This window comes from Suncus etruscus, chromosome 11 (assembly GCF_024139225.1).
Source record: "Suncus etruscus isolate mSunEtr1 chromosome 11, mSunEtr1.pri.cur, whole genome shotgun sequence".
Classification (NCBI taxonomy): Eukaryota; Metazoa; Chordata; class Mammalia; order Eulipotyphla; family Soricidae; genus Suncus; species Suncus etruscus.
Genome location: NC_064858.1, coordinates 92,613,081 through 92,629,736, shown reverse-complemented (window position 1 = coordinate 92,629,736; position 16,656 = coordinate 92,613,081). Strand labels below are relative to the sequence as shown.

At 40.9% G+C, this 16,656-nt stretch overlaps 1 pseudogene; it reads right to left on the bottom strand.

Moving 5' to 3' along the window:
- Positions 1-6,985: 6,985 nt before the first annotated feature.
- LOC126023075 (uncharacterized) lies at positions 6,986-7,138 on the bottom strand (annotated as a pseudogene).
- Between the last annotated feature and the right edge of the window lie 9,518 nt (positions 7,139-16,656).

The following is a 16,656-nucleotide window of genomic DNA, read 5'->3' as shown; positions in this document are numbered from 1 at the left end:
GTGGCGCTGGAGGTAGGGTGTCTGCCTTGCAAGCGCTAGCCAAGGAAGGACCGCGGTTCGATCCCCCGGAGTCCCATGTGGTCCCCCCAGGCCAGGGGCGATTTCTGAGCACATAGCCAGGAGTAACCCCTGGGCGTCAAACGGGTGTGGCCCAAAAAACATTTGGGGGAGAGCAGGTAAAGAGGCGGTGTATTACAGGTCTTATGTCTATGTTGGAAGTACAGTTATTCCCATTGTCTTTTGGGTTTTTCTTGTGGTGTGTGGGTTCCCAGGTATCTTCCTATCCCACCCCCTGACCTTCTTCAGATTGGTAAAAATTTGCGGCAGGGAGGTCTTGGAAGAGTTCTTGCATTGGGGATACTTTTGGACCTAGGTCCGGTTTCAAGAAACAGTCCACGTTAGGGGGAGTTGGTAGGGAGGGCCTCGCAGCATGAGTCCGCAGGGGAGTTGGCTGTCTTTTCTTGCAGGAGACGAGGTGTGGGTTTGACTGGGTGTCCCCTCGCCTGGGTGCTGGGTACTGGTTCATTGGGTAGGAGGTCGATCTTGATGCCTAATAGATTAAGGACTGAGGGTGAAGAGTTTTAATATGTTGGGAGATTGATGATTGGATTGAGGGGTGAAGGGATAGTTGGATTTCCGGAGGGGAGAAAGGGGAAGGAATATGGAAGGGGTATGAAGGGAGAAAAAAGAAAAAGAGAAAATACCTTAGAAAGAAAGGGAGAAGAGAAAGGGGAAAATGTAAAGAGAAGAATAGAAAAGAGAAAAATGAAGAAAAGAAAAAAAAGTAGTGAGAAGAGAGGAGAGAATAGCAAGGAAATGCTGGTTTGGTTGAATGTGTTCGATGAATAGAGCCTGTAGTTTAAGCCTGTACGTCGCAGGTACTGCTTCGGTGGTCTGACTGGCCACGTGCTTCAATTCCTAAAAGAAGGTATAACCTAGAGATAAAGTGTATGTTAAAGAGTTTTCTCGTGGCCATCTCGTAGTGCAAGCAAGATATGGTATCTCGTGTGGTATCCCGAGTTGCCATCTTAGTTTGTCCGCCCTTTGTATCCAAGGGCGCCTGTGGACAGAAAAGCTGAGAGGTTATTTAAAATATAGTAAGATAAAGGCATTAAAACATAGTGTTATGGTATGTTGCCATTGTAGTCAGTGATTTCCCGTGGTGTTCTATACTTGTGTTCCTGCATACTATCTCTAAGGGATTATTGTGGGCCTTTGTTGTAGAAGTCTGATTACGTACCTGTTCTCTCTATGCTGCTGTTTCTGTTGTTGTTTTCTTTGTGGTATAATGTGTAGTCAAGAGTTTGCGTTGTTCCTTTTTCATGTATTTTGGACACTGCTCCCATGTTTATGTTGACTATTACAGTGTTCGGGGTTTCTACCCTGTTAAACCCTGTTATTTGATTGTTAGGTATTAGTTGTGTATAAAATATATGTTTTAGGTGTTTCAGAATAGTGCTACCATTCTGTGTTTATCTTTTGTCTTCTGACTTAACTTCGTTTAACATAACATGATCTAGGTCCATCCATGTTGCTGCAAAGTCAGTGATTGTATCATTTCTGACTGCCATGTAATATTCCATTGTGTAATTCATCAGTTTTATGTACTTTTCCCATTTTATTTTAATGCTACTGTCAAAAGTAATGATTTTTATTTTTTTATATAAATCTTTAAGCACCATGATTACAAGCATGATTGTTGTTGAGTTTCAGTTATAAACAGAATACCCCCTTCACCAGTGCAACATTCCCACCACCAATGACTCCCATCCTCCCACCCCTGCCTGTATTCATGACATTCTACTTCTCTCATTCTTTTTTTTTTTTTACTCTCCTCTACTTTTCTCATTATTTAACATTGTCATGCTAGTTGTTAGAGTAGTTATTTCCCTAATAGTGTTCACCACTCTTTGTGTTGAGCTTCAAATTGTGAGCCAGTCAGTCCTTCCGGCCCTTCCAGCCCTTCCAGCCCTTAACTCTATTGTCTCTGGGCCTTATTACAGTAATGTCTTTAATTTTTCTTAAAACCCATAGATGAATGAGACTATTCTGTGTCTATCTATGTCCCTTTGACTTATTTTATTCACGATAATACTCTGGAAACAACTAAGTCGCCCTTCAACAGATGAATGGCTAAAGAAACTGTGATACTTATACACAATGGAATGTTATGCAGCCGTCAGGAGAGATGAAGTCATGACATTTTCCTATACATGGATGTACATGGAATCTATTATGTTGAGTGAAAAGTAGTAATTTTTAAAAAGAAATTATTACTGTAGTTAAACACTGTGACTTTCAAAGTTGCTCCTAGTACAGTTGTTTCTTGCATTCTATGCTCCAGCAACAACCCCACCATCAATGTAACATTCCCTCCACCATTGTGCCCAGTTTCCCACACACTCCCAATCCTGACCACTTGGCAGGCACAAATGGTTTACTTTATATTGCTTGTTACAAATAAGTGGTAATAGAGTTATTAAAAAAACTTTTTCAAAAGATAATTTGTAAAAATTGTTACATCTCATACTGGGGTCAACCATTACATTGTTGTTAGAAGGTTTATTAAGCTGTATATTTATTTATTATTAAACTTTATTAAGCTGTGTATTTGTAGTTGAGAATTCTGTGTTTTTGGTTTAGTTTGTTGAACTTATGTGACTTATGTGAACGTATGTGGCTTCTTTGCTCCTTTGGAATCTAATTTGATATATTACTTCTTGGGTGTCAGTTATAAAAATTTGGAGGTGTCAAATATGTGGTTATGTGCTCCAGGAACACCAAGACCTTCCAGAGCTGGGCTGGTGGTCTGACATGGTCATGGATGTGGTACAAGTCTGCAGTGTTGGGCTTCCAGAATGTTGAGGGTTGGGCCCGGAGAGATAGCACAGTGGCCGTTTGCCTTGCAAGCAGCCAATCCAGGACTAAAGGTGGTTGGTTTGAATCCCGGTGTCCCATATGGTCCCCCGTGCCTGCCAGGAGCTATTTCTGAGCAGACAGCCAGGAGTAACCCCTGAGCACCGCTGGGTGTGACCCAAAAACTAAAAACAAAACAAAACAAAACAAACAAACAAAAAACAGAATGTGGAGGGCAGGTGGGAGGCTGCCTGCCCCCAGTCCTAGAAATTATGAGGATTCTCAACTTCCAAACCAGCATACATGAAATTTTTTTCAGTTAACTGTCTCTGCAGAAATCAGTGGAAAAGCAATGAATTTGGGCCGTTAGTGTGGTGGTGAGTGTGGGATGTGGATGCAGCTGCTGGGGATTCAGCAGTCTAGGGACATGCCTGCCCCCCACTTCAGAGTGTCCCAACGTTTTCAGCTAAAAGACCAGTATACCCATGATTTTGTTTGAAGCTTGGCTAGTTTCTCTTTTAAAAATAAAATGAACCTATAGAGTTGACAATGAGCTAGTTTCTCTTTTAAAAATAAAATGAGCCTATAGAGTTGACAATGAGCTGACATGGTGGTGGCAGTTGTAGAAATGTTTTTTTTCCATAAGGAACATTGAATTGATTTTTACATTACCCAAAGTTTAGGTTATAACTAAAATTTTGGGGTCAGAATGAAATACAGCAGGTAGGGCTCTTTCCTTTCATGTGGGTGACCTGAATTCAACCCCTGAAAATAAGGATCCCTGAGTCCTTCCAGGAGTGATTCCTGTAAGCAGAGTCAGGAGTAAACCCTGAGCTGCTGGATATGGCCTTCAAAACCAAAATCAAACCAAAACAACCTTTAAAATCTCTTGTAATCATGGTACTTAAATAAATATGTTAAATCAATTGGGGGGGGGGTCATACCCGGCTGCGCTCAGGCTCTTGGCTCTATGCTCAGAAATCACTCCTGACAGGCTCGGGGGATCTTATGGGATGTCAGGATTCGAATCACAGTCTTCTGTATGCAAATCAAACACCCTATTTCCATGGTATCTCTGGCCCCAAAATAAATGATTTTTTAATATAATTTTTATTTTAATTATAGTGGCTTACATATTGTTCACAGTAATATTTGAGGTACATATTAACATTGAATCAGGGGAATTCCCACCACCGAATTGTCCTCCTCCCACATCTGCTCCCATCCTGCCTCCCATTCCCTCCACTCTCCCCCAGGGGCTGCTAGAATGCGTGGTCCCTTTTGTGTCTAGTTTATTACTTAGTGATCTTATAACTGTTCGGTCTCAGTGTCTCCATTACTGCCCCCTCTAATTGGGAGGCGGGACAAGAAAGTTCAAGTTATGTGGTTTTGTTTGAGGAAGAGAAAATGAATATAATGGGGTAAAAATCAACTACGCCGATTATGAGCAGAGTCATTCTAGAGGCTCTCCTCCTTGGTTTGAGAGACGAAGGGGAAAAAAAAAGAAGGTAAAACACCACAACAGTTCAAAAAGAGGAATCAAATAAGATATCCAGTGAGCACTGCAGCAATAAAAATATGCACCACATAGTTGGCATGGTCTTGAGATAGAAAATATGACAAGGCGCATAAAGGAGGAAGAGAAAAGAAAGAAAAAGTAAATATATAAATAAAAAAATGGACAACTACTACAATATCCAACCCCAAAATCGACAAAAACTAGATTAAACAAAAAATAAAAGATTATTTAGTGCTTTTTGTTGTCTCTTTCCCCCTCTCCTGCATAGGCACAGTAAATATTGGGGTCACCCGAAACGGGAATCCCCTTGGCCTAAGAGATACAAAGTTTCTCAACCCTTGGAATATATTGTCATGGGATTATCTATAGACTCCTTTCAAGTTCATTGGTGCTTTTGCAGAGTATGGAAGACTTCTGCTCTGATCTGGATGATAAAAACAGACCTCTAAATCTAGAGGTCTCAGTCTGTGCACAGGTCAAGGAGTGGACCTTATGATGAAGTCTTTCTTTGTGATTTTAGAAGTTCTGTTTCCTCGGTGTCATTTTAATCTGTCCTTTGTGGTTGGTGGTCTTGATCCTTGCGCTGAACCTCGGATGGAGCCTGGGATATGGTCTTTCGTTATGTTTCCAGAAGACCCATTCAGTTGCAATTGCCTCAGTCAGGTCTCTGGAATTAGAGGTCATGATTGTTGTGCAGGATGTAGAACAAACCCTAGACCAGGGCTTTCTTGTTGGTCCCAGAATACATATTGCCTGGTCATGGTTCTATTAGCCAGTCATCTGAAGATCACATTCTTGGCTTTTGCACAGCCCACAGTGTGATAAGTCTTCCTATTTTGTTTTATCATTAGTTGGTAAAGTAAAATAATCTGTTCTTATGTCCATTTGTTCCCAATTTCCTCGTTGTCAGGATATCATATTAGAACTGGCACATGTTGGAGTTCGAGTAGTATTCAGGATGTCCCAGATGGGATTTGGTTCCTGTAGCTGTTGTGAAGAACTGTGTCATTTCTATGTCTGGGGTTCAGGGTTCAAGTCTGGACGGTCGTCTAATCTCCTAGAGTCTAAGACGGATTCACATGACATATTTTCAAGGTGGGAGATACCCCTGTATTGTAAATAAGTATGAGTTCTTAAGGGCTTGTTTATATACATGAGATTTCCCCATTTTTAGTGTGCCTTTGCAGGAAGAAATGGTGCTTCATTATATTGCCGGTGCATTTGGGGGTGAAAAGAGAAGAACAGAGAAACAAGTCACAGACCCAAAAAACATAAACATAGAAATAAAAAATATATTTGCTCACATATGTATAGTGAAAAATGATTTTAAGTAAAATGAAATAAAAAATAAAGAGGTAGTGTTATACAGGTCTTATACTTATGATGGAAGTATAGGTTTCCCCATTGCCTTTTGAGATTTTCTTGTGGGGTGTGGGAAAAGAAATAAAAATTTAAGGTTAGGTTTCAAAGATGGTTATAAGATATCCTGAGTCTGCCAGTGATCTGTGTCATAATCACATCTTTTTTTGCATTTTAATGAATCATCTTAAGGAACTCAGTGCTCTGGAGTTCTTTTTCTATACTTCTTTTTCTAGTAAAACATGTCTGGCCTAGGTCAAATTCAAGTTGCTTTCCTGGACCCTAATCAGAAATGGAGTTTGGTTCTCTTTCTATAAGTCTTTAGTCTTTCTTTAGGTTTTTAGATCTATCCAGGTTGCCATGATCTCTGAATATCCCCCACAATAGGACAAAATACAAACTTTGTAATTTTCTAAATATTTTGTTATTTTTCTCTAATACTTCTAAGAATTTCTCCTATTCAAAATGATCTTGTTTATTTTTATGTGGAGTTATTTGTTGTCAGCATTTGATCACTAGAAACTAAAATCTGAGCCAGAGGCTTCTGTCTCAGTCACTGCCACATCCCCAAAATTTAGGACAACATCTATCACAGAGCTATTTTCCAACAAATAAATAGGACTTGGCTTACAGCTCTGATTTCCATCTTCTTGCTCCCAATAAATTATCGATTTCTGGTCACCCACCTTAGAATAAATGGCAGAGCTTCTATTGTTGATGTCTTCTGGTGGTGAGTTACTGCAAGATGTACTGATATATAGTTGCTTTCAATTGACACACTGTAATCTACCATATTTTATGGCCATACTCAGCCAAAAATACATTTTTTTCTTTTGTAGTAGGGTAGGACAGGGTGGTGAGGGCTGGGGGTAGGTGGCGAGGACAGAAGGATAGCTCTGAGGCTTTCAGGAGTGCAGTACCTGAGGCACAGTGCAGAGGCCCCCGATTATTTGACCCCACAGCTATCTAGAATGAGCTGATTATTGGCAACTCTGTCTTCAATCTTATCTACATTGAATTTGGTAAAGTTCCTGGAGTTGTAGGTCTTCTGGCTGCCAGGGAAGGAACTTGAACTTGGCTGGTCAGGGCATCAGTCACATGCTCCTTGTTCTGCTGTTTGAAAAGGATGAACATGATGATTTGGTCAATGTTGACCTTAGCCTCAGTGGGACTTTCTGCTTCAGCCCCATACAGATTGGAAGCCTGAGATTAGAGTCAGAATAAGAGTAGCAAGGAATGTCCACTGCATAGGACTGTCTCCAAGGTCCCTTAGAATAGCCCATACAAGTACAGGCACCCCACACTACCAAGACAGCTGCTTGTTGTTTGCAGCCATTGCATACAAGGCAGAGGACACCACCAAAATTTTTTAAGATTTTTGTTCTGGCCTAATAGACACTGCAGTATATGGCCTCAGGCTATCTTTGTACATACATTGATTGGTTAATATACTATCTAAAGATTTTCTTTTTTTTTTGGTTTGTGGGCCACACTTAGTAGTGCTCAGGGGTCACTCCCAGCTCTGCATTCAGAAATCACTCCTGAATGGCGTGGGGAACCATATAGGATGCCAGGGATCGAACTGAGGTGGGCCACACACAAGGCAAATGCCCTCCCCATTGTGCTAACACTCTGGTCCCTCTAAAGCTTGTTTTCCAAATCCTGCATATCACAATTTACTTATAAACATTATTATATATTTATTTATTTACTTATTTGGGCATCTCAATTCGCTATATTGCTAATAGCAATGTTCAGACATACAATGTTTCTACTCCATGTCTACCACCATGATATCAGTGATCCCTCAGTGATCACTGTGCCTAGGTCCCCTCCCTCCCCCATTCCCTTGGCAGACATCAAAGTTGTCTGTCAATTAAAAATTGACCACTTTTAATCTTTTACTATATTTTTTAATATTCATAAAAGAACAACATTTACCTTTGACTCAGTGCAGCATTAAGCTATCCAGGGAAACCTGAGTAGTAGTTACTATGAAAGATTTCATCTTTTCTTATAGCCAAGTAGTGTTTCATTCTATTATATATATTTACTTTTATCTCTTCTGTTCTTGTGCACTTAGGTTGTTTCCTGATCTTGGTTTCTATGAATAACATGGCAACAAATATTATATAAATATATTTTCGGGTTAAAACTTTTTTTTTTTTTTTTTTGGATCTTGGGGGAGGTTGCTGAGAAGTTTGTGTTATATGGAAGTTCAAGTCTTAATTTTTTGAGAATTTAATTTCCACTAATTTCCATATTGTTTCCCATATGTAGCAGACAGTTGACATTTCCATCATTACTAGTGATATCTAATCTTTTTTTAATAGTTTTTAGGGCACACCTGGGGCACTCAAGGGTTACTCTTGGCTCTGTGCTCAGAAAACACTCCTTGCAGGCTCAAGGGACTATACGGGGTTCATCCCAGGTTGGTCAAGTGCAAGGTAAAAGGCCCAAGGCTGTGCTATCACTCTAACCCTTTTAATTGGTATAAAGTGATAACTCATTGTTTTGATTTGCATGCCCCTAATACAAATTAAGGAGGAATACTCTTAAATATGCCTATAGGCCATCTGTATGTTTTCTTTGAGGAAGGGTCTGTTCAGCTCTACTCATTTTTGATTTTTTTATTGTTACTGAGTTTTGTGAGTGATTAATAAATATTAACTATTAGCCTTTTGCCCAATGTGTGGGTAAATGTTTTCTACCTCTCAGTAGGCTATCTTTTATGCTTCCCTTGCCAAAAGTACTTTCTTATAAAGTACTTATGTAAATTTACTTTGTCCTTTTTCTATTTTATTCCTTATACATTTATAATATTTTGTATATAGTATGGTTCTAATATTAATTTGATGAATAAATGGACATATGAATGACCTACTTTTGTATAGGTTAGTGATGAAGACTAACACATGTTAAGTGTTCAAAGAAAGATTTTTTTATTAAAAGAGAAAAATAACTATAATAAATGTATCTCAGGATCAACTACATTATAAAAACCACACAGGCATTTTACATGATATGTAAAATTTATTATTAACCTCTCAAGACTTTTTCAAGTAATCCTGGTACTGTAATTAGTTATTATACCTCGTGGTCCTCTGGGGATCATATAGGATGCCAGGGACAGAACTTGGGTTTGCTGTCAGCAAACTCCCTACCAGCTGCACTAGTACTGCTTCAGCCCTTTCAAAATTTCTTTATAGTCTTTAGAAAAAGGCCTATTTTTTTCAGATGTTACTGCAAGCCATTACAATGAAATAAAATGCTGCTTTTGATAATAAATATTATCTCAAAATAAAATATCTTATAGCAAAATAACACATATTAAAATAAAAAGTAAGCAACATGTCTAATAGCTCATTATGGTTGTATTTTAAATTTCATTGTTTTCATATAGTTTTAAATAAAATGTCTCGATTTTTTAAGCAATAAAAAATGTGATGTGGGCCTGGAGAGATAGCACAGCGGTGTTTGCCTTGCAAGCAGCCGATCCAGGACCAAAGGTAGTTGGTTCGAATCCCGGTGTCCCATATGGTCCTCCGTGCTTGCCAGGAGCTATTTCTGAGCAGATAGCCAGGAGTAACCCCTGAGCACCGCCGGGTGTGGCCCAAAAACCAAAAAAAAAAAAAAATGTGATGTGTCAATACTTTTATACATTTTTATTTATTAATTAATTTAATCATGTATACCACACTTATTCTACTTGAGAATATTGAAATACCAAGTGTTATCCTCTGAAATTCATACATGCAAAGCATATATCCTACCACTGTATCTTCAACTCCATTCACATTTTGTGTGTTTTTCAGCAACTAGAAAACAATAGCCTATATATTTAAGCTTTTCATAAGCTAACAGTTCTCATGATAGATTGAAGAAGCCATGGCCCTAAGAACAGGGCTACTGACATGGGCTCCCAAAGAACAATGTGATTTCATATTAATACACTGGGTTAGACCAAATAAAGGTAAAAGCAATCTATTAATGTATTTTCAGAAGCATTTTTGCAGAGACTGTAGATATGTTACAGTTGTTTTGCAGGAATAAGTACAGGCAGAAAGATACATTTTCCCAATTGTTTCTGATAGCAGGGACAGGGCAGGCTTTAGGGCAGTGAGCAGCACTTTAGATCTATTACAAGAAGGAAATGAACCGAAACATAATGTTTAGGTAGGAGGTGAAACCTGAAAGTTTCAAGGTCTTTTCTTATCAAATCTGGTGTGTGTGTGTGTGTGTGTGTGTGTGTGTGTGTGTGTGTGTGTGTATTAAATGTTCCAGTGTATAGCAACAAGTTTTTATTATAAATTTTTTTTTTTTTTTTTTTTGGTTTTTGGCAGTGCTCAGAGATTACTCCTGGCTCTAGGCTCAGAAATCACCCCTGGCAAGCACAGGGGACCATATGACTGCCGGGATTTGAACCACCATCCTTCTGCATGCAAGGCAAACATCTTTACCTCCATGCTATCTCTTCGGCCCCATATTATTAATTTTTTAAAATTTAAACACTGTGGTTACAAAATTGTTCATGATTGATTTTAGTCTTATGATGTACATCTTCATTCACCAGTGCACATTTCCCACCACCAAGTCTCAAGATCCACTCTCTCTCTTTCTCTCTCTCTCTTTCTCTCTCTCTCTCTTTCTCCTCTCTCTCTCTTTCCCCTTTTTTTCCTTTTAGACACTGGTTTGCACTGTTGTTAATGAAGGGGTACAATGCATATCACTTTATTTCCTTTCAGCACCCAGTTCGTATCCAGAGTGATGAGTTCCAACTATCATTGTCATATTGATCCCTTCTTTATCCTAACTGCATTGTTCCAATATTTGTGCCAAGCTTCCTGCCCTGAAATGGTCTACTGGCCCTCATCTCTATTGTCTCTGGATTTTTTTTTTTACTATACTATCTTTTTCTTATATACCACAAATGAGTTAGATTATTCTATGTCTATCCCTTTCCCTCTGACTCATTTTACTTAGCATAATAATCTCCATATCTATCCATGTAAAAGCAAATTTTATTATTTTATTTTTCTAATTACTACTTAGTATTCCATTATGATGTACCACAGTTACTTTATCCACTCCTCTGTTCTTGGGCACTTGAGTTACTTCCTGATTTTGGCTATTGTAAACAGTGCTATGATGATGAACATAGGAATGCAGAGAGCACCGGTAGTTTTCATATTTTGTGATGTGTGCCAATCCCTGGAATGTGAAATAATATTTCACTGTTGTTTTGATTTGCATCTCTCTGATGATGAGTGATGTGGAGCTCTTTTTCATGTGCCTTTCGGCCATCTGTATTTCTTCTTTGAGAAAATATCTGTTCATTTCTTCTCTTCATTTTTGGATGTGTATAGGTTTTTTTTAAGTTCTACCAGTGCCTCATATATTTTAGATATTAGAAGTAATGGTATCCGACATTTTCTGCTACATGCTCTGCATATCCTACATGTCCTGCTTACATTTTGCTCTATTTACTATATGGTTTAAGGTCTGATATCAAGGCCCTTAATTCATTTTTTGAATACTTGTCTTTCAATAAATAGACAAAATAGAAGTCTCTAACCCTTCCTTTTGGCTGCGTAAGTATTCCTCGACACAAAGAGAGAGGGTATGAAAGACCCTTGCTCCTATCTTCATTTCACTCTTTGCTGCAGTAAAGTAATTTCATTCTGGAAAAATCTAGCATGAAAGTACTTGATTTTCTGGTGCATTCACAGTAGACTCATATTTGACTTCCAACTCTTCTTATTTATCTGTCACAATTCATTATAGGATATTTTACTAGACCTATGATACTGTGAACCATGTTTGGATCCTTGAGGGAATTTATAAACGAAGAGGAAAGATATGTCAGAATAAAGATAGAAAAATTATGCTCAGCTCCAGTGGTTAAAGAGGAAAATGCTCTGTGATTTTATACAGGGTAGAAGCATTTCCTGTTGGAAGAATGAAGTGGAGTGTCATTACAATTGCCTACTAGAAAATTCAGTGGAATTAATGAATGATTAATAATGAGTAACACAATATCACAGAAGAGATTCATGATGGCTATAGATATCACTATGACCCTATTGCTTTTAATCAATCAATGCAGATTTTTAGCTTACTGGGCTTATTTGTGGGGGATTGGGCACACCCGGCAGTGCTCTGTGCTTACTCTTAATTCTGTTCTCAGGGATCACTCCAAGTGATGATAATTGTAGCCAGAGACTGAATCCGGGTCAACTGTATGCAAGGCAAGTGCCTTACCCACAGTACTATCTTTCCAGTCCCAATGGGAATTTTTAGTAAGAACCAAGTGCATATAGTTCTCTGAAAAAATTGGCAAAGGAGGTTTGAAAAATAAATAAAGAGGAACCAGAAAATCTGTGAGCAGTACAAGAGGTGCCAGCATATTGGCATTGAATGCTCTGTGACTAGAGGTCAAACTGGAAGTTATAATTGAATATTCATGGCTTAAGGACTTGATAAGACACTAAAAGTATACGTGTTTTTTTGGGGGGAGTGGTCCCATGCTTAAATCTAGGATCTTACCAATGGGAAATATGTGCTCTACTGCTGAGTCACAGTCCCAGACCCCGAAAGTTTAGATTCTTTTTTTTTTTTTTTTGAGGGAGGTTAATTTTGGGGTCATACCTAGCAGTGTTCAGGGCTTACCTCTGGCTCTACATTCAGAGATTACTCTGGGTCATGGCTCAGAAGACCATATACTCTACTGGGGGACTGCATTTCTGTCAACTGCATGTAAGGCAAACTCCCTACCTGCTGTACTATCTTTCCGGATCCTAACATCTAAACATTTTAAATGAAGTTCAAACATAAACAGTGAATTATTTCGCATATGAATGTGTTCTGGCTTCAGAGTTTATTATTGTTATTATTATGAAATATTTCACTTGATTAAGTGATTTTTTTAAAAAGGCACTAAAGAAGTCAGCAACAGAGCCAAAATTAGAAAGAACTCTTGGTTCTTAGGACTGTGTTTAGATTTCTATTTAGTCACAAAAACTTCTTTGCAAACTGTGTTACTCATGAAGTTGAATTGTTTTCCAGTTTTAAAATTATTCAGTTTAGATAGATGGACTAAGACTATAATGATATGAGTACCAATTACTCAATCCCTACTTTGCTTCAGGCATGATTATGCATGACACAAATATTATCTTTAATTAGGCGATGTAGGGAATTCAAATTCAGTTGAGAAAATGCAAGGGTAAAGTTTTTGTCCAATATCATATGATTCATAAGCCTGAATTTGTGCACAAAGGTTCACTACACAATAACTTTTTTATAATACACTTTTATATTATACTTGAGAAATCTCAGGCATACTGTAAACCTTTCAGAGCAGTGTTAGCATTGCTCACTTTGATTTCAAATCTTTCCTTTTATTTCCTACATAGTACATGACTATGTGGCTTATCTGTATTCACTCACACCTGTTTGGACCTCTAGACTAGTCTTTTTTCCCTCTATTCTAAGCAAAAAATCATTAGTGTTCTTTCATATTATTTTCAGCAGGTACATACAAGTGATGTCCATTGGTAGTTTTAAAATCATCATTCATTCCCTGCCCTAAGGCAATATTGTTCCAATCATTTGCACCTTTAATCTTCAAAAAATTTCTTAGTAGGTATTAATATAGTCTTTCCCCAATATGTGAGGATATTGAAGTAACTAGAAGTATAACTTGACTAAGTGCACTCTTAGTTATCTGGTAATTGAATCAAATACCCTGGCTCCAAATATTGCGTTTGAATTATGGTGCTCTATTTCTCTTTTAAAAAAGAAACCTCGATTAATCTCTTCAAGGCGTGTCTCGCTGAGGCTGTGTTTTCTGTTGGAGTTGTGGATTGTGCTGGTTTCCTTTGCTTGGCAGACACTTGGGGGCCTCCCCAGGCATCCCCTGACGGCTTGCCTTGGCTGAGGCGTGTCTCGCTGAGGCTGTGTTTTCTGTTGGAGTTGTGGATTGTGCTGGTTTCCTTTGCTTGGCAGACACTTGGGGGCCTCCCCAGGCATCCCCTGACGGCTTGCCTTGGCTGAGGCGTGTCTCGCTGAGGCTGTGTTTTCTGTTGGAGTTGTGGATTGTGCTGGTTTCCTTTGCTTGGCAGACACTTGGGGGCCTCCCCAGGCATCCCCTGACGGCTTGCCTCGGCTGAGGTGAGTGTTTGGGGGCCGGAGTTGCGGATCAGGCTGACTGCTGGACCCCTAGGCCCGGCAGACATTTTGGGACCTCCCCCAGCCTGCATCAACCTGGGAACTTTGACCTCATTCAGCATTAATCTCTTCAAGGCGTGTCTCGCTGAGGCTGTGTTTTCTGTTGGAGTTGTGGATTGTGCTGGTTTCCTTTGCTTGGCAGACACTTGGGGGCCTCCCCAGGCATCCCCTGACGGCTTGCCTCGGCTGAGGTGAGTGTTTGGGGGCCGGAGTTGCGGATCAGGCTGACTGCTGGACCCCTAGGCCCGCAGACATTTTGGGACCTCCCCCAGCCTGCATCAACCTGGGAACTTTGACCTCATTCAGCATTAATCTCTTCAAGGCGTGTCTCACTGAGGCTGTGTTTTCTGTTGGAGTTGTGGATTGTGCTGGTTTCCTTTGCTTGGCAGACACTTGGGGGCCTCCCCAGGCATCCCCTGACGGCTTGCCTCGGCTAAGGTGAGTGTTTGGGGGCCGGAGTTGCGAATCAGGCTGACTGCTGGACCCCTAGGCCCGGCAGACATTTTGGGACCTCCCCCAGCCTGCATCAACCTGGGAACTTTGACCTCATTCAGCATTAATCTCTTCAAGGCGTGTCTCGCTGAGGCTGTGTTTTCTGTTGGAGTTGTGGATTGTGCTGGTTTCCTTTGCTTGGCAGACACTTGGGGGCCTCCCCAGGCATCCCCTGACGGCTTGCCTCGGCTGAGGTGAGTGTTTGGGGGCCGGAGTTGCGAATCAGGCTGACTGCTGGACCCCTAGGCCCGGCAGACATTTTGGGACCTCCCCCAGCCTGCATCAACCTGGGAACTTTGACCTCATTCAGCATTAATCTCTTCAAGGCGTGTCTCGCTGAGGCTGTGTTTTCTGTTGGAGTTGTGGATTGTGCTGGTTTCCTTTGCTTGGCAGACACTTGGGGGCCTCCCCAGGCATCCCCTGACGGCTTGCCTCGGCTGAGGTGAGTGTTTGGGGGCCGGAGTTGCGAATCAGGCTGACTGCTGGACCCCTAGGCCCGGCAGACATTTTGGGACCTCCCCCAGCCTGCATCAACCTGGGAACTTTGACCTCATTCAGCATTAATCTCTTCAAGGCGTGTCTCGCTGAGGCTGTGTTTTCTGTTGGAGTTGTGGATTGTGCTGGTTTCCTTTGCTTGGCAGACACTTGGGGGCCTCCCCAGGCATCCCCTGACGGCTTGCCTCGGCTGAGGTGAGTGTTTGGGGGCCGGAGTTGCGAATCAGGCTGACTGCTGGACCCCTAGGCCCGGCAGACATTTTGGGACCTCCCCCAGCCTGCATCAACCTGGGAACTTTGACCTCATTCAGCATTAATCTCTTCAAGGCGTGTCTCGCTGAGGCTGTGTTTTCTGTTGGAGTTGTGGATTGTGCTGGTTTCCTTTGCTTGGCAGACACTTGGGGGCCTCCCCAGGCATCCCCTGACGGCTTGCCTCGGCTGAGGTGAGTGTTTGGGGGCCGGAGTTGCGAATCAGGCTGACTGCTGGACCCCTAGGCCCGGCAGACATTTTGGGACCTCCCCCAGCCTGCATCAACCTGGGAACTTTGACCTCATTCAGCATTAATCTCTTCAAGGCGTGTCTCGCTGAGGCTGTGTTTTCTGTTGGAGTTGTGGATTGTGCTGGTTTCCTTTGCTTGGCAGACACTTGGGGGCCTCCCCAGGCATCCCCTGACGGCTTGCCTTGGCTGAGGTGAGTGTTTGGGGGCCAGAGCGCGGCCGCGAAGCGCAGCGGAGCGGCCGCGCACTCCACCTCGCCAATGAGTACCACCACAACACGTAGAAAAACCCACAGCGTAAGTGAGACAATGGGGAGACTACGCAGACCAACTTCAACCATAGAGAATGAAGATGGAAACTCTGATGACCCAACAACGACCAACTACCTAAGCAGTCTTTCAGAAATGGAGTTTAGAGACGAAATATGGAGGTTGCTAACAGATATCAAAGAAAGTATATATCAGAGCACTAATAAAAATCAAGAAAATATGAAGATAGAAATCAGAAAACTCCAAACTGAAATATCAGATCAGATAACAGGTCTGAAAAACTCAATAGACGAATTGAAGAACATAATGGATGAGTTTTCCAACAGGTTAACAGCAGCTGAGGATAGAATTAGTGCTTTAGAAGACGAGATGCATAACAACTTTACACAGCAGAAGAGATTAGAAAAAAGCCTCAAATCAAATGATCAGACAATGGAAAATTTACTCAAAGAATATGAGAAGATGAAAATAGAAGTCTTTGATAAGCTCAACAGAAACAACTTCAGAATCATTGGAGTTCCAGAGACCCAAGAAGAAAATCTTCAGGAAGAATCAATGGTTAAGAACATCATCACAGAGAAACTACCAGAGCTAAAGAAAACATGTGACCAAATCCTGCATGCCCGAAGAGTACCAGCTAAAAAAGACCCCAGTAGAAACACCCCAAGACACATCCTAGTCACCATGATGAAACCCACCGATAGAGATAGAATACTGCAAGCAGCAAGATTGAAAAGGGAAATTACATTCCACGGAGCATCCTTGAAATTTACAGCAGACCTGTCACCAGAAACACTCAAGGCCAGAAGGCAGTGGTGGGACGTAGTGGCAAAACTCAATGAAATAAATGCTTCGCCAAGAATATTGCACCCAGCAAAACTAAGTTTCAGGTTTGACGGATGTATACACGGCTTCACAGATAAACAACAGCTCAAAATC